The sequence below is a fragment of the Rattus norvegicus genome, chromosome 17, assembly GCF_036323735.1.
Source record: "Rattus norvegicus strain BN/NHsdMcwi chromosome 17, GRCr8, whole genome shotgun sequence".
In the NCBI taxonomy this organism is placed as follows: domain Eukaryota; kingdom Metazoa; phylum Chordata; class Mammalia; order Rodentia; family Muridae; genus Rattus; species Rattus norvegicus.
The window spans coordinates 76,947,161-76,965,667 of NC_086035.1; the positions used below are offsets into that span (position 1 = coordinate 76,947,161).

At 48.9% G+C, this 18,507-nt stretch overlaps 1 long non-coding RNA gene across 1 annotated transcript; it reads right to left on the reverse strand.

The window, feature by feature from the left end:
• Positions 1-5,271: 5,271 nt before the first annotated feature.
• LOC134482606 (uncharacterized) lies at positions 5,272-16,462 on the reverse strand. Its single transcript, XR_010058988.1, has 3 exons — positions 14,562-16,462; positions 13,959-14,075; positions 5,272-7,275 (listed from the first exon to the last, which is right to left on the reverse strand). It is a non-coding gene; the product is annotated as an uncharacterized LOC134482606 (long non-coding RNA).
• Between the last annotated feature and the right edge of the window lie 2,045 nt (positions 16,463-18,507).

Sequence of the window (18,507 nt, forward strand, 5' to 3'; positions counted from 1 at the left end):
CTAGAAGTAGGAAGCTCCAGGAAAGCTGAGCAGTGGCCCTCACCTCTCACAGCTCCACATTTGAACCAGGGTTTAGGAAGTGTAGGGGCCAGAGTCTGATATTTAAGAAGAACCTGGTCAGTCAGCTCCTTCGAAACTCTAATTCTTCTGGACCACAGAGGTTTGTCTGAAGCTCTCAATGTTTTAATCCTAGAAGCCAATTGACTTAAATCCCCCCTTCCCACATGAGGCTTCACACACCCTTCTCTGTCTGGAGCCGCAGACCGTCTGTTCCACGCCTTTATTTTCGCCACACCTCAGGATTTAATTGTGTTGAATGACGGCATGCACACCGGATGGCTTGGTGGAGTGCAGTTGATGGCACTAAGGTGACAAATGGAAGGCTCCTCTTAATACACATGACCCTGATCCCTGCACCCATAGGGGAGTCAATGAATCAAGGGCAAAGCCCTGTATTTATTCTACACAGCTATCCCATTCCATGAGCCGAAGCAACAGTCATACCATAAGGTGATTTATGGAAACAGCATCAAGCCCTGACTTCAGGTTTTAACCTCCACAGCTAGCTGCGGGACTGAACTGACTTAGTCACTAAATGTGTTGGAAGGACAAAGGGAGAGATAATAGTTGACTGCTGACAAGGGCAAAAGGATTGCCTGTCCCCAGAAAACTTCCTATCTGTGTTACAAGACCTGTAAGGGACACTCACTGTTGTTCAGTCAAGTGTACTTGTAGCAGAAGTTCAGCTACCCTGTTTTGGCTCCTGAAGGGTCAAGCTTCCAGCCATCCATGATGGAGCTCTTTGGATTCATGAATGAAACACATACACGCACACACACACACACACACACACACACGCATATCAGTTACGCTTTGACATGCCATGACTAGATCAAAGGCTGGGCACTCCTAAACCTTTCCCTGCTACCCCAGGCCCAATGGAGGAGATAACCACTTAACTCTTAACTTTTCATGGAGATTCTCTTCCCTTTCTCCCAATTCCTAGCCCACATAAATCTAAAGGTCCCACCTCAGTCTACCTGCCCAGCCATTGGCCGTTGGCTCTTTATTGATTGATCAAAAGCCAACTGGGGGCAAGGACCTTCAGCATCTGGACATGCAGATTCCCGATTTTGGGGTTCAGATTAATTCAAAGCATTAGAACTAACCTCCAATGGTTACCAAATAATTCAGTTACCTGAGCGCCCATCAGCAGAGGTATAGGTCATTAATTGTGGTATTGACACGCAATGGAATGGACCAGACTTATTACAGAGGCTTAGTGATAAAAGTCAATGATAACATAGATACAAGACATATAACACAATATAAATTTTATAAAAATTCACCAAACAGGAAACAACAGAAGCGATGTATTTGCCTATGAGGACAGTAAACACACACACACACACACACACACACACACACACACAACCTTACAGCTGTCTATGGAATTTCATAGCCTCGGCCTCACACACACAGTAACTGCACTCAGAGCACTCATGTTAGTTTCCAGTAGGGCAAAGTTTTCTCTCGTAAGTCTATCTCATACTGAAGTGTTGGCAATCTCATTCAACGTTCTCACTCTTTCTTTCTTTCTTTCTTTCTTCCTCTCTTTCTTTCTTTCTTCTCCTTCTTCTCTCCCCCTCCTCCTCTTCCTCCTCTTCTTCCTCCTCTTCTTCTTCCTCCTCCTCCTCCCCTTCCTCCTCCTCTTTCTCCTGTTCCTCTTCCTCCTCCTCTTCTTCTTCCTCCTCCTCCTCCCCCTCTTCCTCCCCTCCTCCCCCTCCTCCTCTCCTCCTCCCCCTCCTCCTCCCCTCCTCCCCTCCCCCTCCTCCTCTTCCTCCTCCTCCTCTTCCTCTTCCTCCTCCTCCCCCATCCTCCTTCCCCTCCTCCCCCCTCCTCCCCCCTCCTCCTCTCCTCCTCCTCTTCCTCTTCCTCCTCTTCCTCCTCTTCTTCCTCCTCGTCCTCCTTCTTCTCCCCCTCCTCCTCCCTCCCTCCCCTTCTTCTTCTTCCTCCTCCTCCCCCTCCTCCCCCTCCTCCTCCCCTCCCCCTCCTCCTCTTCCTCCTCTTCCTCCTCCTCTTCTTCCTCCTCTTCCTCCTCCTCCTCCCCTTCCTCCTCCTCTTCCCCTTCCTCCTCCTCTTTCTCCTCTTCCTCTTCCTCCTCCTTCCCCTCCTCCCCCCTCCTCCCCCTCCTCCTCTCCTCCTCCTCTTCCTCTTCCTCCTCCTCTTTCTCCTCTTCCTCTTCCTCCTCCTTCCCCTCCTCCCCCTCTTCCTCCCCTCCTCCCCCTCCTCCTCCTCTCCCCCTCCCCCTCCTCCTCCCCTCCTCCCCTCCCCCTCCTCCTCTTCCTCCTCTTCCTCCTCTTCCTCCTCCTCTTCCTCTTCCTCCTCCTCTTTCTCCTCTTCCTCTTCCTCCTCCTTCCCCTCCTCCCCCTCTTCCTCCCCTCCTCCCCCTCCTCCTCCTCTCCCCCTCCCCCTCCTCCTCCCCTCCTCCCCTCCCCCTCCTCCTCCTCTTCCTCCTCTTCCTCCTCCTCTTCCCCTTCCTCCTCCTCTTCCTCCTCTTCCTCCTCCTCTTCCCCTTCCTCCTCCTCTTTCTCCTCTTCCTCCTCTTCCTCCTCCTCCCCTCCTCCCCCTCCTCCTCCCCTCCTCCCCCTCCTCCTCCCCTCCTCCCCCTCCTCCTCCCCTCCTCCCCCTCCTCCTCCTCTCCTCCTCCTCCTCCTCTCCTCCTCCCCTCCTCCTCCCCTCCTCCCCTCCCCCTCCTCCTCTTCCTCCTCTTCCTCCTCCTCCTCTTCTTCCTCCTCCTCTTCCTCTTCCTCTTCCTCTTCCTCCTCTTCCTCTTCCTCCTCTTCCTCCTCCTCCTCTTCCTCCTCCTCCCCTTTTTCCTCCTCCTCCCCCTCCTCCTCCCCCTCCTCCTCTCCTCCCCCTCCTCCTCTTCCTCCTCTTCTTCCTCCTCCCCCTCCTCCTCCCCTCCTCCCCCTCCTCCTCCCCTCCTCCCCCTCCTCCTCCTCTCCTCCCCCTCCTCCCCTCCTTCTTCTTCTCCTTCTAAAAGGAGTCTCACTATATAAACCACTCAGGCCTTGAACTCACAGAAACCCACACCCCTCTGCTTCCCACACGCGGGGATTAAAAGTGTGTGCCGCAGTGCCTGGCTATCTCAAGCAACAGATTGGTTGCTATACTGAAAATAAACCCCAAACCTTTGTATGAGGGAACGCATCTCACAAGGTTGAAAACTGAGAAGATAAACCGGTGCAAACTGGGCACCATCTGCACTCACATGTGTCTGGAATGGGTGAACGTGGGCTAAAAGAGCAAGAATAGGCAGTGTGGGGAGGGAAAAACTGGAACTGGAGAGAACAAATAACGGAGGAATACAATAATCGAATAGAGTGACCCAACGGCTGTGGAAAGGGTCATGCGAGTAGGCGGGGAGAGGAGGAGGAGGGAACCGAGGCAGAGTGTAGCTAGACAACTCTGAAAGCAGCACAGTGGGCGGCTACGGCTGGTGTGACCAGGGCCACGCAGTCTGGCTCCAGCTGGGCCCATGACCATTACATCTGGAGAGGGGTCAACTGATTGGCAATACAACTATTTTCCGAGTTCTCAGGCAGAGCGGTTTGGATCTTTGAAGCAGGAAATCATTAAAGGGACTCTAACCCAGGCTTTACAATAGGCCCAGCGGGTCTCCCTGGCCAGCATCAAGGGGCTGAGTTCAAAGGCAAGGCTATTCCTTCAGCTTTACGACAGACAGCTCCTGGGAGCTTTAAACACAGAATCTCCTTTTCTTCTCTTTAAAAATAATTAAACCTTTTTTCATATGTATGTGCACACACACGTGTGTGTGAGTGTATGTTTATGTTATGTATATCTGTGTGTGTGTGTGTGCGCGCGTGCGTGCGTGTGTGTAGTGTGTGGATGTAGAAGCTAAAGGTTGATGTCTGGTGCTGTCCTCAATTACTCTCTACCTTATATATTAAGGCAAGGTCTCTCTCTCTCTCTCTCTCTCTCTCTCTCTCTCTGCTCTCTCTCTCTCTCTCTCTCTCTCTCTCTCTCTCTCTCTCTCTCTCTCTCTCTCTCTTGCTCTCTTTCTCATTTGAATCCAGAGCAAATCAGTCACTGGAGACAGAGTATCCTGGGAGCAAACTGGCTAACTAGACCAGGTGACTGATTTGCTCAGAAAGACCACGTAGACTGCTCAAGGCTAGCCAGCCTTGAAGTGGCTGAGCTGGCCCTCCAACCCTATAATCTGACATATCACATCATCACAAGTCAGCTAGGGAGACAAAGGCAGGGAAGTAGGGTAGACCAGGAAGGTTAATTCCCCAGAGCTGTGTAGGTTCGTGTGCACATGGCCTCTAGATGAAGCGGTCCTAAGAGAAAGCTAGACATGAAAGGGCTCGGTTTCTCTGAAACACGGTCTTAGAGCAACATTTGTGTTCCATTTGTGGGTAGGCCCACAGGATCAAGTCCCGAGGAGGACTGATGGCGGTGGAATTACAACTTCCCACTTGTCCGTCCCGGGGTGATTTAAGGGCCCAGAGTCTTAGCCCCGTCTGCTCTCACTAGCATAGAATCCCACACGACTCAAGAGACATATATATATGTAATATATATACATATATATTATACATACAATATACATATATATATATATATGTATATTGGCTAGGAAGTGTGACTGGTCCCTCAGGGGGATGGGATGCCTCATGGGCCTGCAGAGACATCTGCTTCCCCCATTCTTCACCACACCTCCATAGAACATATCCCCCCATCTCTTTTATTTTTTATAAACACAAATTATAGCACCAACCAGTGGAACTACTTCCCATATCTTTCTAGATCTATCTTTCCAGCCAACAGGACCGACACAGAGAAAGAGACACAGACATACACTCACACAGAAAAATACATAGTAAAGACAAACAGGCAAGGATACCACACATTCGTACACCTGAACAAACCAGAAGAGTCTGGTGACGCCTAGAGTAGATCTATGTTCAATTCCAACCTCTCCTCTCCTCTCCTAACCAGATAGCCCCGCCTACAGACCATCTTACTTCCAGAGATGGTTAGATCAGATCGATCTTTATTTATCTTTGAAGGGGGTAGGGGAGGTCAGGGGGAGTTGGGTGCCTCCGGAGCGCTTAGCAGCAAGGGAACCCCCTCTGGTTGAGTCCTGGATGCCTCCAGTGTGTGCTCCCTAGCAGTCCTCTCTAACCACACACTCTGCCCTCATGTCCAGGGTCTGCAGCTTCCTAAGTGTCAGGTCCAGTCTCCAGTGGCCTCAGCGGAGCCTGTAAAATGTTACAGGGATACCACATGACCACTCAGACACCGCCTATAGCCAATCGAAAGTATTCCAGCCTGCTGGGATTATACTCGCGTACTTGGGAAGTAAGTGTAGCAGCACGGAGTAGTGGGGCAAAGGAGCTTTTAGAAGCAAGATCCACATCCTGGCATCTTGCTGGCAAGGGGAGGGTTTTTGTAAAACCAAGCTGGCTTTGAACTTGCCTCTTAAGTGCCTGGGATTACAGTGTGCATCACTGTGCTAAACCCCTCAGGTATAATGAGCTGAGAAGAACAACAACAAAACTAATAAAGGTGATACAAGCTTGTTTTCTGTGGCAGAGAAGGAGAAGTGAGACAAAAGGAACTGGCCCAAGGGCCTGAAAAAGTGGGAAAGACATTGAATATCCAAAAAGGAAGAAGGAGAAACCTGGATCCTAGGACTCCATAGTTTCCCTTGTCATCCATTGTAACTTATTAGCTAATGCCACAGGGCACCTTTTCTCTATGACAGAAGTTTAAAAACTAGACCTATTTGTTGACACATTGTTACTTTAAACAATTAATGCTTCAGTGAGCATTCATATGAATCCCTGAGCTGCAAGGCTATTCCATGTTACCACTCTCCAGTTCTATTCTATTTTTTATTAAGATTTATTTATTTATTTTATTTTACGTGAGCACACAGTAGCTGTTTTCATGCACACCAGAAGAGGGCACCTGATCCCATTACAGATGGTTGTGAGCCACCGTGTGGTTGCTGGGAATTGAACTCAGGACCTCTGGAAGAGCAGTCAGTGCTCTTAACCACTGAGCCATCTCTCCAGCCCACCTCTGGTTCTTTGCTTTACCAGGACAGGGATAGGATGAGAGGAAGCAATGCCAACTGATTCCCGATAGCTCTCTGGCCTCCGTAGTGACTGTGAGAACCCTCATATGTGCCACTGCCCTGAAATAAGAGTCGTGACTCACACCTCTAATCCCAGCACTCGGGAGGCAGAGGCAAGTAGATCTTTGTGAGTTCGAGGTCAACCTGGTCTACATGATGAGTTGCTAAGATGGCCAGTGTTACATACAGTCAGACCCTCTCAAAAAGAAAGAAAGGAAAGAGGAGGAAGAGAGGGAAGGAGGGAGGGAGGGAGGGAAAAGGGGGTGATGAAACTGTGGGGTGCAGTATTCTCTTCCCTCCATAATTCTTAACCAATAATGACTGTCGTTAGGGTTCAGGAAGTGCGTATGTCCAGAAATAACAGCCTTGGCTTAGCTCAAGGGGGACTACAGAAGGATTTCTGGCAGTTAGATAAAAAGCCAGCATGTCTGAGGAACTTGTGAAACAGGTTCCTCCCAAAGGAATCATTTCCCTCTGCCTCTGGCAGAGAGACAAAGCCTCACCATTGACATATACCTGGGGTTGCATATCAAAGCCCACACTGGCCCCCAGGCTCCCACAGTCCCCATTCACAAGTGTCTGTTATATATTTCAAAGTCCCACACTAGCTTCCTGGCCCTTCTAACCTCTTCTCCTACTCTAAACTCCCAGGCCTTCCCCCAGATATCGCTCTCCTTATAACCCTGCATCCCCCACGTCCCTAGTGTTGACCATCTCCAGTCCGACTCACCTTCTCTCTACTCTAGCCTCTGGATGTCTTCTCTTTCTTACACACAATAAAAAAACTCCCCATCTAATCACGGACCAGCCATTTCTGTGATTTCTTTACTGAGCCCCTCCCATAAGCTGTCAGCAGTTGTGGGTTGACACGAAGCCCCAGTGAGTACAGGGTTTCATACCTAGTGTCTTAGTCAGGGTTTCAGTGCTGTGAACAGACACCATGACCAAAGCAAGTCTTATAAAGGACAACATTTAGTTGGGGCTGGCTTACAGTTTCAGAGGTCCAGTCCATTGTCATTACAGTGCGAAGCATGGCAGGATCCAGGCAGACATGGTGTTGGAGGGCAGTTCTACATCTTGATCCGAAGGCAGCCAGGAGGAGACTGGAAAAGTTTCACGCTGAGTGTAGCTTGAACATTTATGACTTCAAAGCTCACCCCCACAGAGATATACTTTCTCCAAGAAGACTACCCCACCCCCACAGCAACACACTTCCTCCAACAAGGTCACACCTAACCCAATAAGGCCACACCTCCTAATAGTGCCACTCCCTATGAGCCAAGCATTCAAACACCTGAATCTATGGGGGCCATATCTACTTATCTTAGGGTTTTGTTGCTGTGAGCAGACACCATGACCAAGGCAACTCTTATAAGGACAACATTTAATTGAGACTGGCTCACAGGTTCAGAGCTTCAGTCTAGAGTATCAAGGTGGGAGCAGGGCAGCATCCAGGCAGGCTTGGTGCAGGCAGAGCTGAGAGTTCTACATCTTCATCTGAAGGCTGCTAGCAGAATACTCCCTTCCAGGCAACCAGAATGAGGGTCTTATATCCCACACCCACAGTGACACAACAAGGCCACACCTTTTAATAGTGCCATACCTGGGCCGAGCATATTCACTGTGTTAGTTTTGTTTTGTTTTGTTTTGTTTTGTTTTGTTTTGTTTTGTTTTGTTTTCTGTCACTGTAGGAAAATATCTGAGGGGAGGTAACTGTTTGGGGCCATTACATAGCTATAGAACCTTGGCTGGCCTTGAACTCACAGAGATCCTCCTGCCTCTGCCTCCTGCTGGGATTGAGGGTTTGTGCCATCATGCTGGGCAAGTTAGGTTGACTTTTTTTTTTTAAGTAGTTTATTTCAGTTTATGATTTGGCTTCAAGGCTGAAGCTGCATCTGATTGTCCCCTTTTCCCTAGTTTGAATGAGGGACGGCTCCCATAGCTACATATACTTGAATTCTTAGTCACTGGGGAGTGGCACTATTTGAAAAGGAGTAGGAGGTGTGGCCTTGTTGGAAGAAGTGTGCCACTGAGGCAGGCTTTGAGGTTTCAAAAACCCATACCAGGCCCAGAGTCTCAATCTCTCTCTCTTTCTCTCTCTCTCTCTTCTTCCTCTCCCCCTCCCCCCTCTCCTCCCCCTTCCTTCTCCCTCCTCCCCCTCTCTCTCTTTCTCTCTCTCTCTCTTCTTCTTCCTCTACCCCTCCCCCTTCCTCCCCTCCCCCTCTTTCTCCCTCTCTCTCTCTCTCTATCCCTCTCCCTTTCCCTCCCCCCATCTCTCTATCCCTCTCCCTCTCCCTCCCCCATCTCTCTATCCCTCTCCCTCTCCCCCTCCCTCTCTCTCTACCTCTGCCTATAGAACAGAATGTAGCTCCCAGCTACTTCTCCAGTACCACACCTGTCTCCATGCTGCCCACCATGACGATACTGGACTAAGCCTCTGAAACTATAAGCAAGACCCCAGTTAAATGCTTTCTTTTAGCTGCCGTGGTCATGGTGTCTCTTCACAACAATAGAACCGACAGTGTTCCAACATGGACAAGAACATTAGATAAAAAAGAGTGGGTACTCATATATGAAAGGAATGGTGTGTGTGTGTGTGTGTGTGTGTGTGTGTGTGTGTACAGACATACACACTCATACACACACACTCACAGTCACACACACACAGTCACACACACACACACACACACACACACACACACGTCTTCCTCTCCCCATGAGTTCCCAGACAACCTCTTCCCTTCTCTCTCTTTCTCTCCTCTTCTCCCCTCTTTCTGTCCTCTGTTCCCTTCCTTTCTCTGCCTCTACTCCCTTCCCCAGACCCCTTTCCCATGCCCCAAATAAACTTCATTTTATATTAGACCTATCATATGATTGATACCAGAGGCAGGGGATACCTCAGCGTAGGCCCGCTATGGCGCCCCGTCCAACCACATCTCACTCCACCTTACCAAACATACCATCCACCTTGGTGGCATTATCATTGTGTTTTATAAAAGAAATGAGAGGAAGGGGTGTGTTTGGTGGAGGCGTGGTATGGTGTGGGGGGAGGGGTGCCTCTGAGGGTCCATCTTGAAGTATCCCTTCCCCCTGAGGGGCCAACCATATGAGGAGTATAGAATAGAGTTTACTTATTTAGAGCATGGGGAGGGGAGTTGAGGGAGTAGAGACAGAGAGAGAGAGATAGAAAGACAGAGACAGAGACAGAGAGAGACAGAGAGACAGAGACAGAGAGAGACAGAGAGACAGAGAGACAGACAGACAGAGAGACAGAGAGAGAGAGAAGAGGAGTAGAGGCTGGCCATGAACACTTGGAGAGAGAGATAGAATGGGAGGGGTGGTGGTAAGGGGGTAAGGGAGCAAGAGTAAGATAAGAGAAGAGAGAGGGGAGGGGGCAAGCAACCCTGTCTATAGTGTGTAAGGCACATCTGGCCCAGATGAAATGCCAACAAGGATTGATCATGAGCAACATCTGTAGACTCCAAGTCTGAACGCTGCCCGGGAGTTAAGTCCTCACCCTAATATGCTACAACAGGGATTCAACGCAACACATGAGGCTTTCTAGAACATACTCAAGCCATAGCCAAGGCTCAGTGGTCTCCTGAAGCTTTGGGGTGGCAAGCCTTCTGCACTTTTCCACATCACCTTCCTGGGAGCTGACTTATCACCTTAGCAGTTACTCATAATGAATGATATTTGCGCATTCTTTTTTTTTTATTTTATTCATTTCCCTTCCTGCTTAACAATGTTCTCACTGATGGTTAATGTGCTTCTCTCCTCTCTGTACCTTAAGAAATAGAAAAGCAACCCAAATTATAATTTTAATATATATATACTCAAATATATATACACATACATCATATACACATACATTTACACATATATCATATGCATCATATACATACACACATACATATATCATATACATATACATCGTATATATACATTATATACATACACATATACGCATACACGCATGGATGATGGAGACTGTAATACCATCTCTCAAGGGTTGAGGAGCAGCTGAAGGTCATTCTCGGCTACACCGTGAGTTCGAGGTCAGCCTGGGATACACGAGCCCTTGCCGATAAAACTGGATAAAGTAAGCACAGCTTGAAAGATTCTCCAGGCTTATGCTCTTTACTCTGGATTGCACTGACAACCAAGACAAGGCTGAAGAGAGCCTGGCATTCTGATAATTAATGACAGTTATCACCATAGCTCTGGTCCCTAGAATCCCCTGCTGGGGATCTGTGTCTGCACCTAAGCCAAGAGTAGACCCTATACTCCCTGGAGTCTGGGAGGTGTGCAGCGAAGGGGGTTGGACCACTTTCCCGTTCCGAGCTTCTGTGTGCGCTCCACACCCCTGTGCTCTCAGAAACAGCTTCTCCTTCAAGTCTTAATGCGGACATCATTTCCCCCAGAAAACCACTGCTGCTGCGCCAGACGTGATAGCGTAATGGCAAACACACTCCCCTTGGGCCCCACCCTTCTCCTTTGTAGCACTGTGAAGGTGTAATTAGTGGGTAGACCCTTGTAGCCTGTCTGCCGCAGTTAGTCAGCTACTTGCCGACCAGGCTCTTTCCCAGGCTTCTGTTCCCATCACGTGACACTCTGTTCTCCCCCATGTGACACTCACCAAGAGGCCCTCGGTTATGTTTGCTGATTTGATGACACAGTTATGCAAAAAAGTTCTGCGATAAAGAGCCTTATCAATGCTGTTTTGATTTGTCGTGGTTGTTTGGCTTTGATTTGGTTGGTTGGCTGGGTGGTTGGTTTTGACTTGGGGTTTGATTTATTTTGTGGCAGGGTCTCATGTGGGCCAGGCTGATCTTGAATTCCCTATGCGGTTCAAGATGAGCTTTGAACCTTCTCTGTCCCCACCTCCCAAATATTAGAAACACCACCACACCTGCCTGGACATTTCTACTAAACTTTTTTTAAAGTTAAATTTTGCTAATCATATTATGTGCATATGTGCGTGCGTGCATGCGCACGTGCGTGCGCGTGCGTGTGTGCGTGCGCATGCGTGCATGTGTGCGTGTGTGTGTGTGTGCATGTGTGTGTGCGTGTGTGTGCCCATGCGTGCATGCGTGCATGCACTCGAGTGTGTGCATGCATACGTGTGTGTGCACGGGTGCGTATGTGTGTGTGCATGTGTGTGTGCATGTGCGTGTGTGTGTGCGTGTGTGTGTGTGTGTGTGTGTGTGTACATGTATGACTGTTTGTGTATGACAGAGAACAACCTGTAAGAGGAGGCTCTCTTCTTCCACCACTTGGGGCCCAGGGATCAAGCTCAGGCCTTCCCACTTGATGGCAAGTGTCTCCGCCCACTGAGCCACCTGACCAGCCCTGAAACACGTCTTAGAGTTCTGGTCTCAAGACACTCTGCTATTAAGAGACAGTAACAACCTAAGAAACTAGGCCGACCCATATCCTCAGGACACACGTAGAGAAGTACTGCATCTGCCTAGACATATGCCGCTAAAACCCAAAGAAAGCAGGTTGAAAACAACGCTGTGTTCACTGTCCCTGGTCTCAGAGACTCGCTCTGTGTTAGAGTTAGAAACTAGCACAACTCCCATAGCCATGCGAGAGAGTAACGCCCACGGCCACTGCCGTCCTCTCGTTCTCTCTCAGATCTGCAGATTTTTAGATTTAAAAATCAGAATTGTTATCAGTGGGTTCCGAGGGCCAAGAAGAGAGTTGCTCCACGTGCCTTTCTACCTGCAACTCTTCCGAAGAGGGCAGGGTTCTGCTTGGTCGTTCGTTTGATTGGTTGATTGGTTGGTTTGGTTTTTTTCATTTGCTTGTTTTTCTCTTTTCTACATCAAATGAAATTAGCTCCAATCCTGAATTGTTCCAGGCCCACGCAGAGCCTGACCCTTGATCAACACAGAGGAGAAGGGAGGGCATTTCAAACGACAACGGCTGCTTGAGGAAATGAGAGATCCTGAAGGGATCGTGTAGGGGCACTAGTCACTGCCAGGGGAGAATCCTCAATGCCCAGGAGCTGAGCAGATTGGAGCAGCAAGGCACATGCTGGGCCAGCCTGCACTGGGAGGAAGAAGATTGGGACCAGGTGGGACCAGAAAGAGAAGGTGTCTCCAGATGTCTCCTGGGAGATGAGAGCCTGCTGACAGTGTGCGTTTGCCAAGGGCAGGGCAGCAGTGCCCTGGCTTGCTCATAGCCTGTCGATGTTGAGTCTGAATAGAAAGAGAGGGAAAATTCTGGACATGGGAAGGGTAAGTAGCCGGTAAAGCCTCTTTCCAGATGAGAGTCAAGAACTGCAACACAATGAACACTTGTGGAAGGCCTTTCTTCCTTCCCGGCTGTAGATCTGCACATGTCCAGGAACCTCGCCAGAACTCCTTGAGCAGCCCTAATGATCCCTTACCATTGTAATCCCATCCAGGACAGTTCAGGCACCCCCCTGCAATCTCAACTAACAGAAGGGAGGACTAGATTAAAGGGGAGAGGGTCCCTTAGATATGTTATGCAAATGAAGTTCCAGAAGCTTCCAAAATCCTATATACAGCCACTGCAAGGACACATACAAGCAACTCTCCTTTGAGCAGTCAACACCCATGGCCTCAGGTGTGCCTAGTTCTTCCCCCAGGCTCGACTCTTTCTATTTTAATAAGCCAGCTCTGCTTATTACTGGCTCATTCGGAAATAGTTTTCTGTGTCAAGGCCAAGGATCTAGATTAAGGAAATTCCTCAGGCTCCTGCAGGCAGCAACGTGGAGCTGTACTGCCCCCATTGCCTACAGCTGACTTTGCCTGTACTGAGTAGCGGCTGAGAAAAAGCAGACGTGACCCTGAAGGCAAGTGGACCACAGCACAGATCCAAAGATGCTCTTGAAGGCAGGGGTCGGGGAAGCTATAGAGCACAGCCAGCTTCCAGAGAAAAGGAAGAAAACAGCCCTTCATTTCGACAAATAAAGATGCTACTTGACCTCTGGAGGTCAATGGCTATGCTGCCACTAAGAGTGGAGACAGACGATGTTCAGTGGCACAATGAGGAGAGGGCAAATATAGATCAATGCTGACCTCTCAACCCGAGTCCGTCAGAGATAGAAAGTCAAATATAGAAGCCAAAGGGGCTCAGAGCAAGTTCATGTTACAGCAATACCAATGGGAACCTCCATGCTCTGTAGGAAAATAACTAGAGAGCAGCTTGGTTCGTGTGGGTTCTGCTATCCTACCCAGATGCTAGGGGAAGGGATGTCAGTCAGTCACTGCGTTTTAGAACCCATTCCAAACACAGGGTGACCTCATGTCCACAATATAATCAGATCCACAAAGAACCCACGTCCAAATAAGGTAATATTTAGGTAATTAGGGGGAGAACTCAGCCATATATGTGATTGTGCACCATTCAACCCATTACATAATCTTGCACAATTGTTTAACCTCCTGACTCTCAGTTTTCTCACCTGGAAACTGACTCAAAGCCAGCTTGCAAGGTCACTGTTGGGGCCTAGGAGAGATCAGGTTCATGGGCTGTGACATGGAGTAACCTCAAGGACGTAACGCTGAAAGAAGCCAGAGAGGACGACACAACGGATCCCTTCTAACAAAGGTATCAAAAGGCAACCAGCAGAAGGTGGAACGTGGGTCACCAGCCATTGGAAGAAGAGGACAGATGGGAACTTGCTGTCTTGTTGAGTTCCAGCTTAGCAAGATGCTGAATTTACAGAACCTCTATCTAAGAGTATCTATTGCTGCGCTAAAATGCTGTGGCCAAAACCCATGTGGAGAAGTAAGGGTTTATTTCAACTCACAGCTTGCAGTCCATCATCCAGGGACATCAGTGCCAGACTGGAGACAGGGACAGGTCTAGGGGTCATAGAGGAGTGCTGCTTACTGGCTTGCTCTTTGTGACTGCTCAGCCTGCTCTCCTGTAGAACACAGAGGTGGGTGGCATCACCATGGTGAGCTAGGTCTTCCCAATCAATCAACCAACCCATTAATTAATCAATCAATCAATCCATGAAGAAAATGATTGGCCATGGACCAATCGATTGGAAGTGTTTTCTCAGTTGAAAGCCCCTTTTCCTAAAGGACTCTAGCTTGCATCAAGTTGACATAAAACTAGACAGCACAATTATTTACAGAACAATATGAATATACTGAACTGTACTCTCTCATATCTTCTTTTAAATTACATGTAAGTACACTGTTGCTGTCCTCAGACACACCAGAAGAGGGCATCAGATCCCATTAAAGATGGCTGTGGGATTTGAACTCAGGACCTCCCGAAGAGCAGTCAGTGCTCTTAACCACTGAGCCATCTCTCCAGTTCGTGAACTATTCTCTCAGCTACTGGTGAGGCCGACAAGTTGTCTTGCAAGCCTGACAGTCTGAGTTTGATCCTTGGAACTCACATGGTTTTGTTTGGTTGGTTTTTGTCTGTTGTTTTGTTTTTAAAGTCAGATGCAGTTGCTTCTCTCCGCAATTCCAGCACTCCTGCAAGGAGATGGGAATGAAACTTGCATGAGGGACAGGGCAGGGATGTACTCTGACCCCTCTGAACATACAAACACAGGAAGGACTGTGTGTGACATCACTGTAATCCAGGTACAGGGAGACCCACACGCCAACATCACACATGTGCTGCCAAGAATCTACTTAACTCCGGCCACACCCGGGCCAACCTCAGGGGTGTGTGTCTGGGAAAAGCCTCTCCTTAACTTTCTAACCCTCTTTGAGACTCAGTAGGAACATTTGGGAAAGTCCCAGAAAATTACACAGCTGCTATTGGATGCGGAGGAGAAAGGCTGTGCGGGTCTTTGAGAGGGTTTAAAATCTGAATTGCAGAGAAATTCCCTACTGGGCCTTTTCTTTCTTTCTTTTCTTTTTTTTTTTCAAGGTCCCATCCATCCCTAGCTGGCCTTGCACTCACTGTGTAGCCAAGGATAACTTTGAGCTTCTCACTGACTTGCTCCATCTCGCCCTTACTGAGGTTAGAGATACATGCTATCAGGCCAGTTTACATGGACCTGAAGACTGAATTCAGGGTTTCATGCACGTCAGGCAAGCTGGGCTAAATCCTCACCCTCAGAAATGAGTCCTGAGGGGGGTGGGGTGGGGGTGGGGCAGTCCAGTTGGTTTTAAAAAGTAAAGAAGCTGATAAGTCAGGGTCTCTGTGTCCCAGTAACTGACTGGAGTGATGCCAAATCTTTCTTCTGTCAGTGATTGCCTGGGAAGATTAGAGAAGCTTCTCAGGGCTCCTGAGTAGAGGACCTGACACGGTAGGTCTTAGCCCAACACTAAGGCCTGGGTTTCCAGGAAGAGATCTCAGGTAGAGAACAGAAGCCACAAAGAAAGCCAGGCTCTGTGACTGGTCTCCTATGTCAATTCACGTTAAAATTCACCCCAAATCACAGAGACAATCCCTTGGCACTACAGATATGCCCTAGACTAAGAAGGTTCTCTGAGAATGGGTGGGGTGAAGGCTCCACTTGGCTCTCAGTGAAGAACTGTCCTTTCACGGTAGTTGCTGGCACTGCTGGATAAGAGGGGACAGAGGTCCAGCTGGCAGTGAGGAAGGAGGAGGAATGGCTGTGGCCAAGAACCACCCACCAAGCATCCAACAGTGCTAGGGGAACAGAGGGGCGCCTTTGTGTCAGACGTCTCTGCTATGCCCACTCTCCTCCCTGCCTCAAAACAAACTGACCAACAGTCAGAGACCAGCAGGAGCCAGAAGGGAGAGACTGTTTCCCTCTTGATGAGGCCAAACCCACAGTGGAAATGTACTCTGTTAACAGAGGGCTCTAAGACCAGTCAGAACTTCCCAAAGCAGCAGTGTGCCCAGAAGGTGGGGCGGATGGGGAGGGCTTTACAACTAGTTTAGAAGGGGATTGGTTGGAACCAAAAATGTGGAGGGGAGACGGGAGATAGGGGTACTTGCTCACACCTTAGCCAAGAAAGGAACCCAAAAAAGCAAGAGGCAATGTTGGGGGGGGGTGGGTAGGGGGTTCAGAGGATACAGTCTCAAAGTACCACAGAGGCAGGCAAGCGTTTTATCAGCTGAACTTAGCCCTGGAAGTGTGTGTGGTGTGTGTGTGTGTGTGTGTGTGTGTGTGTGTGTGTGTGTGTGTGTGAAAATGCACAGGAGAAAGTTTAGCATCCTGCCCATGTTTAAGTGGCCCTTGAGCACACCTGCTCAGCTGCATAGCCATCAATCACAGTCAACTCTAGAACATTTTCACTTTGCAAAATGGAAGCTCTCTCCATTAAACACTAACTCCTCAATTCCCCCTCCCCCACAGCTCCTAGCAACCACGTTCTGCTGTGTGCACTCTCTCCCCCCCCTCCCCCTCTCCCTCATTCCCCTTCCTCTCCTTTCCTTCTTCCCTCCTCCCCTTTCTGCACCTGACAGCTCTGGGCTGAGCAACAAGAAGGATCGATGAATGGAACCATACTGCACCCACTTGTGGCTGTCTGGTGTGGCGTACCACAATGTCCAACAGAATGAAGATTCTGTTGCTGTGAATAGACACCATGACCCAGGCAACTCTTAGTTGGGGGCTGGCTTACAGCTTCAGAGGATTAGTCCATTATCATCATGGCAGGGAACAGATGGGTATGGAGCTGGGAGAGTAGCTGAGAGCTTTACATCCTGATCTGTAGACAGCAGGAGACAGACAGACAGACACAGAGACACAGAGACACAGACAGAGCGCTTTACAACCTGGTCCACAGGCAGCAGACAGAGAGAGAGAGAGAGACTGGGTCTGGCATGGGCTTTTGAAACCTCAAGCCCACTCCCATTGACACACCTCCTCCAACAAGGCCATGCCTCCAAATTCCTTTCCAAACAGTTCATTAACTGGGGACCAAGTGCATTTATGGGGCCATTTTCCTTCAAGCCACCACATCAGGTTTCCTCTACGTCACAGCACCTAAAAGAATGTCTTTTTTTAAGTGTGACTAATATCCCGTTGTGTATTTATATCCCACTTCCCCTTTGCTTTTCCACCTTCGGCTACTGGGAAGGACACTCCTATGAACACTGGAGGACTTTTCCCTTCTTTGGGACACACACAGAAGCAGAGTTGGGTCTTCTGGAGGCCGTGTGTTTAATTCTTAGAGGATGAGTCATTTAATATTCCCACTAGGAGTGTACAAGTTTCTGGTCTCTTCACATCCTTGCCAACACTCGTTATTTTCTTGTTATTTATGCTTTGATCGTTGTTATTGTTGTTCCGTTTTTGTTTGCTTGCCTGCCTGCTTGCTTGTTTGCTTGCTTTTAGTGGAGGTCATTCTAATTCTGACGAGTTCTCATTCAATCTTGAATTTTAAAAAAGTTGACTTCTGGGCACAGGAGAGAGATAATCCAGTTGATACCTGAAATTGATCCCCAACACTGAGTGTGAAGCAGGCTCACCGGTTTTCACTTGTAATCTCAGTGACTCGGGAGACAGAGGCGGAAGTTCAGCATCACCCTCAACCACACAGGAAGTTCCAGATCAGCCTGGGCTATTTTTAGCCTCTGTCTAAAAAAGCAAGAGAGAGCTGCTGAGGGAAGGCTCAGCACGTAAGAGTAGGTACTGCTCTTGCAGAAGACCAGAGCTCGGTTCACGACACTCACATTCATGACTCATACCCACCTAAAACTCCAGCTCCAGGGTGATCGGTCACCTGCGGCCCTCGGCACCTCCCCTCGAGTGCACATGTGCATGTGTGCACACACGGATGACTGAAAATAAAAGAAAGCTTGGGCTCGAGATTGGCTGGGCGGCTAAGAATGCACAGTGCTCTCGCACAGGGCCAAGTTCAATTCCCAGCACCCACGTCAGTTCACAACCGTCTGTAACTCCAGCTCCAGGGGCTCTAGCTGCCACTGGATACACATGCCCACCCAGAGACACACAGACGCACCAACTACAAAGAAAAAAAAAAAGATGTTAAGTTTATTTACTTCTTGGCTGTCCCAGATAAGAGAACACACATCAAAAGCACCTCTGTGTTTGTTTGTTTGTTTGTTTTTATGTCACCGTCACTGAAAGCATGCCCGTCATATCCTTTGTTCTTCTGTTTCTGCTGCTCCTATGACATCTTTCATGTCGGGTGTTGGCATGAATGAATGGAGATGCTTGGCCCCATCGTCCTTAGGTGGCCCGTTAGGGATGAGAGCCGCCGGTTCCCCTGCATCAGTAGCCAATTAGTGTGCTCCGTAAACAGAGTCGCCATGCTTCTGAAACATTTAAATCCTTTCCCTTTCAAAGCAGCTTGGTTCTCCCCGGCCTCTGAAACCGTGAACTCTGATATAAATTCCGGTGTTCCTCTAAAACACAACCAAGTGCTTTGTTCTGTCTGGGTTATTCT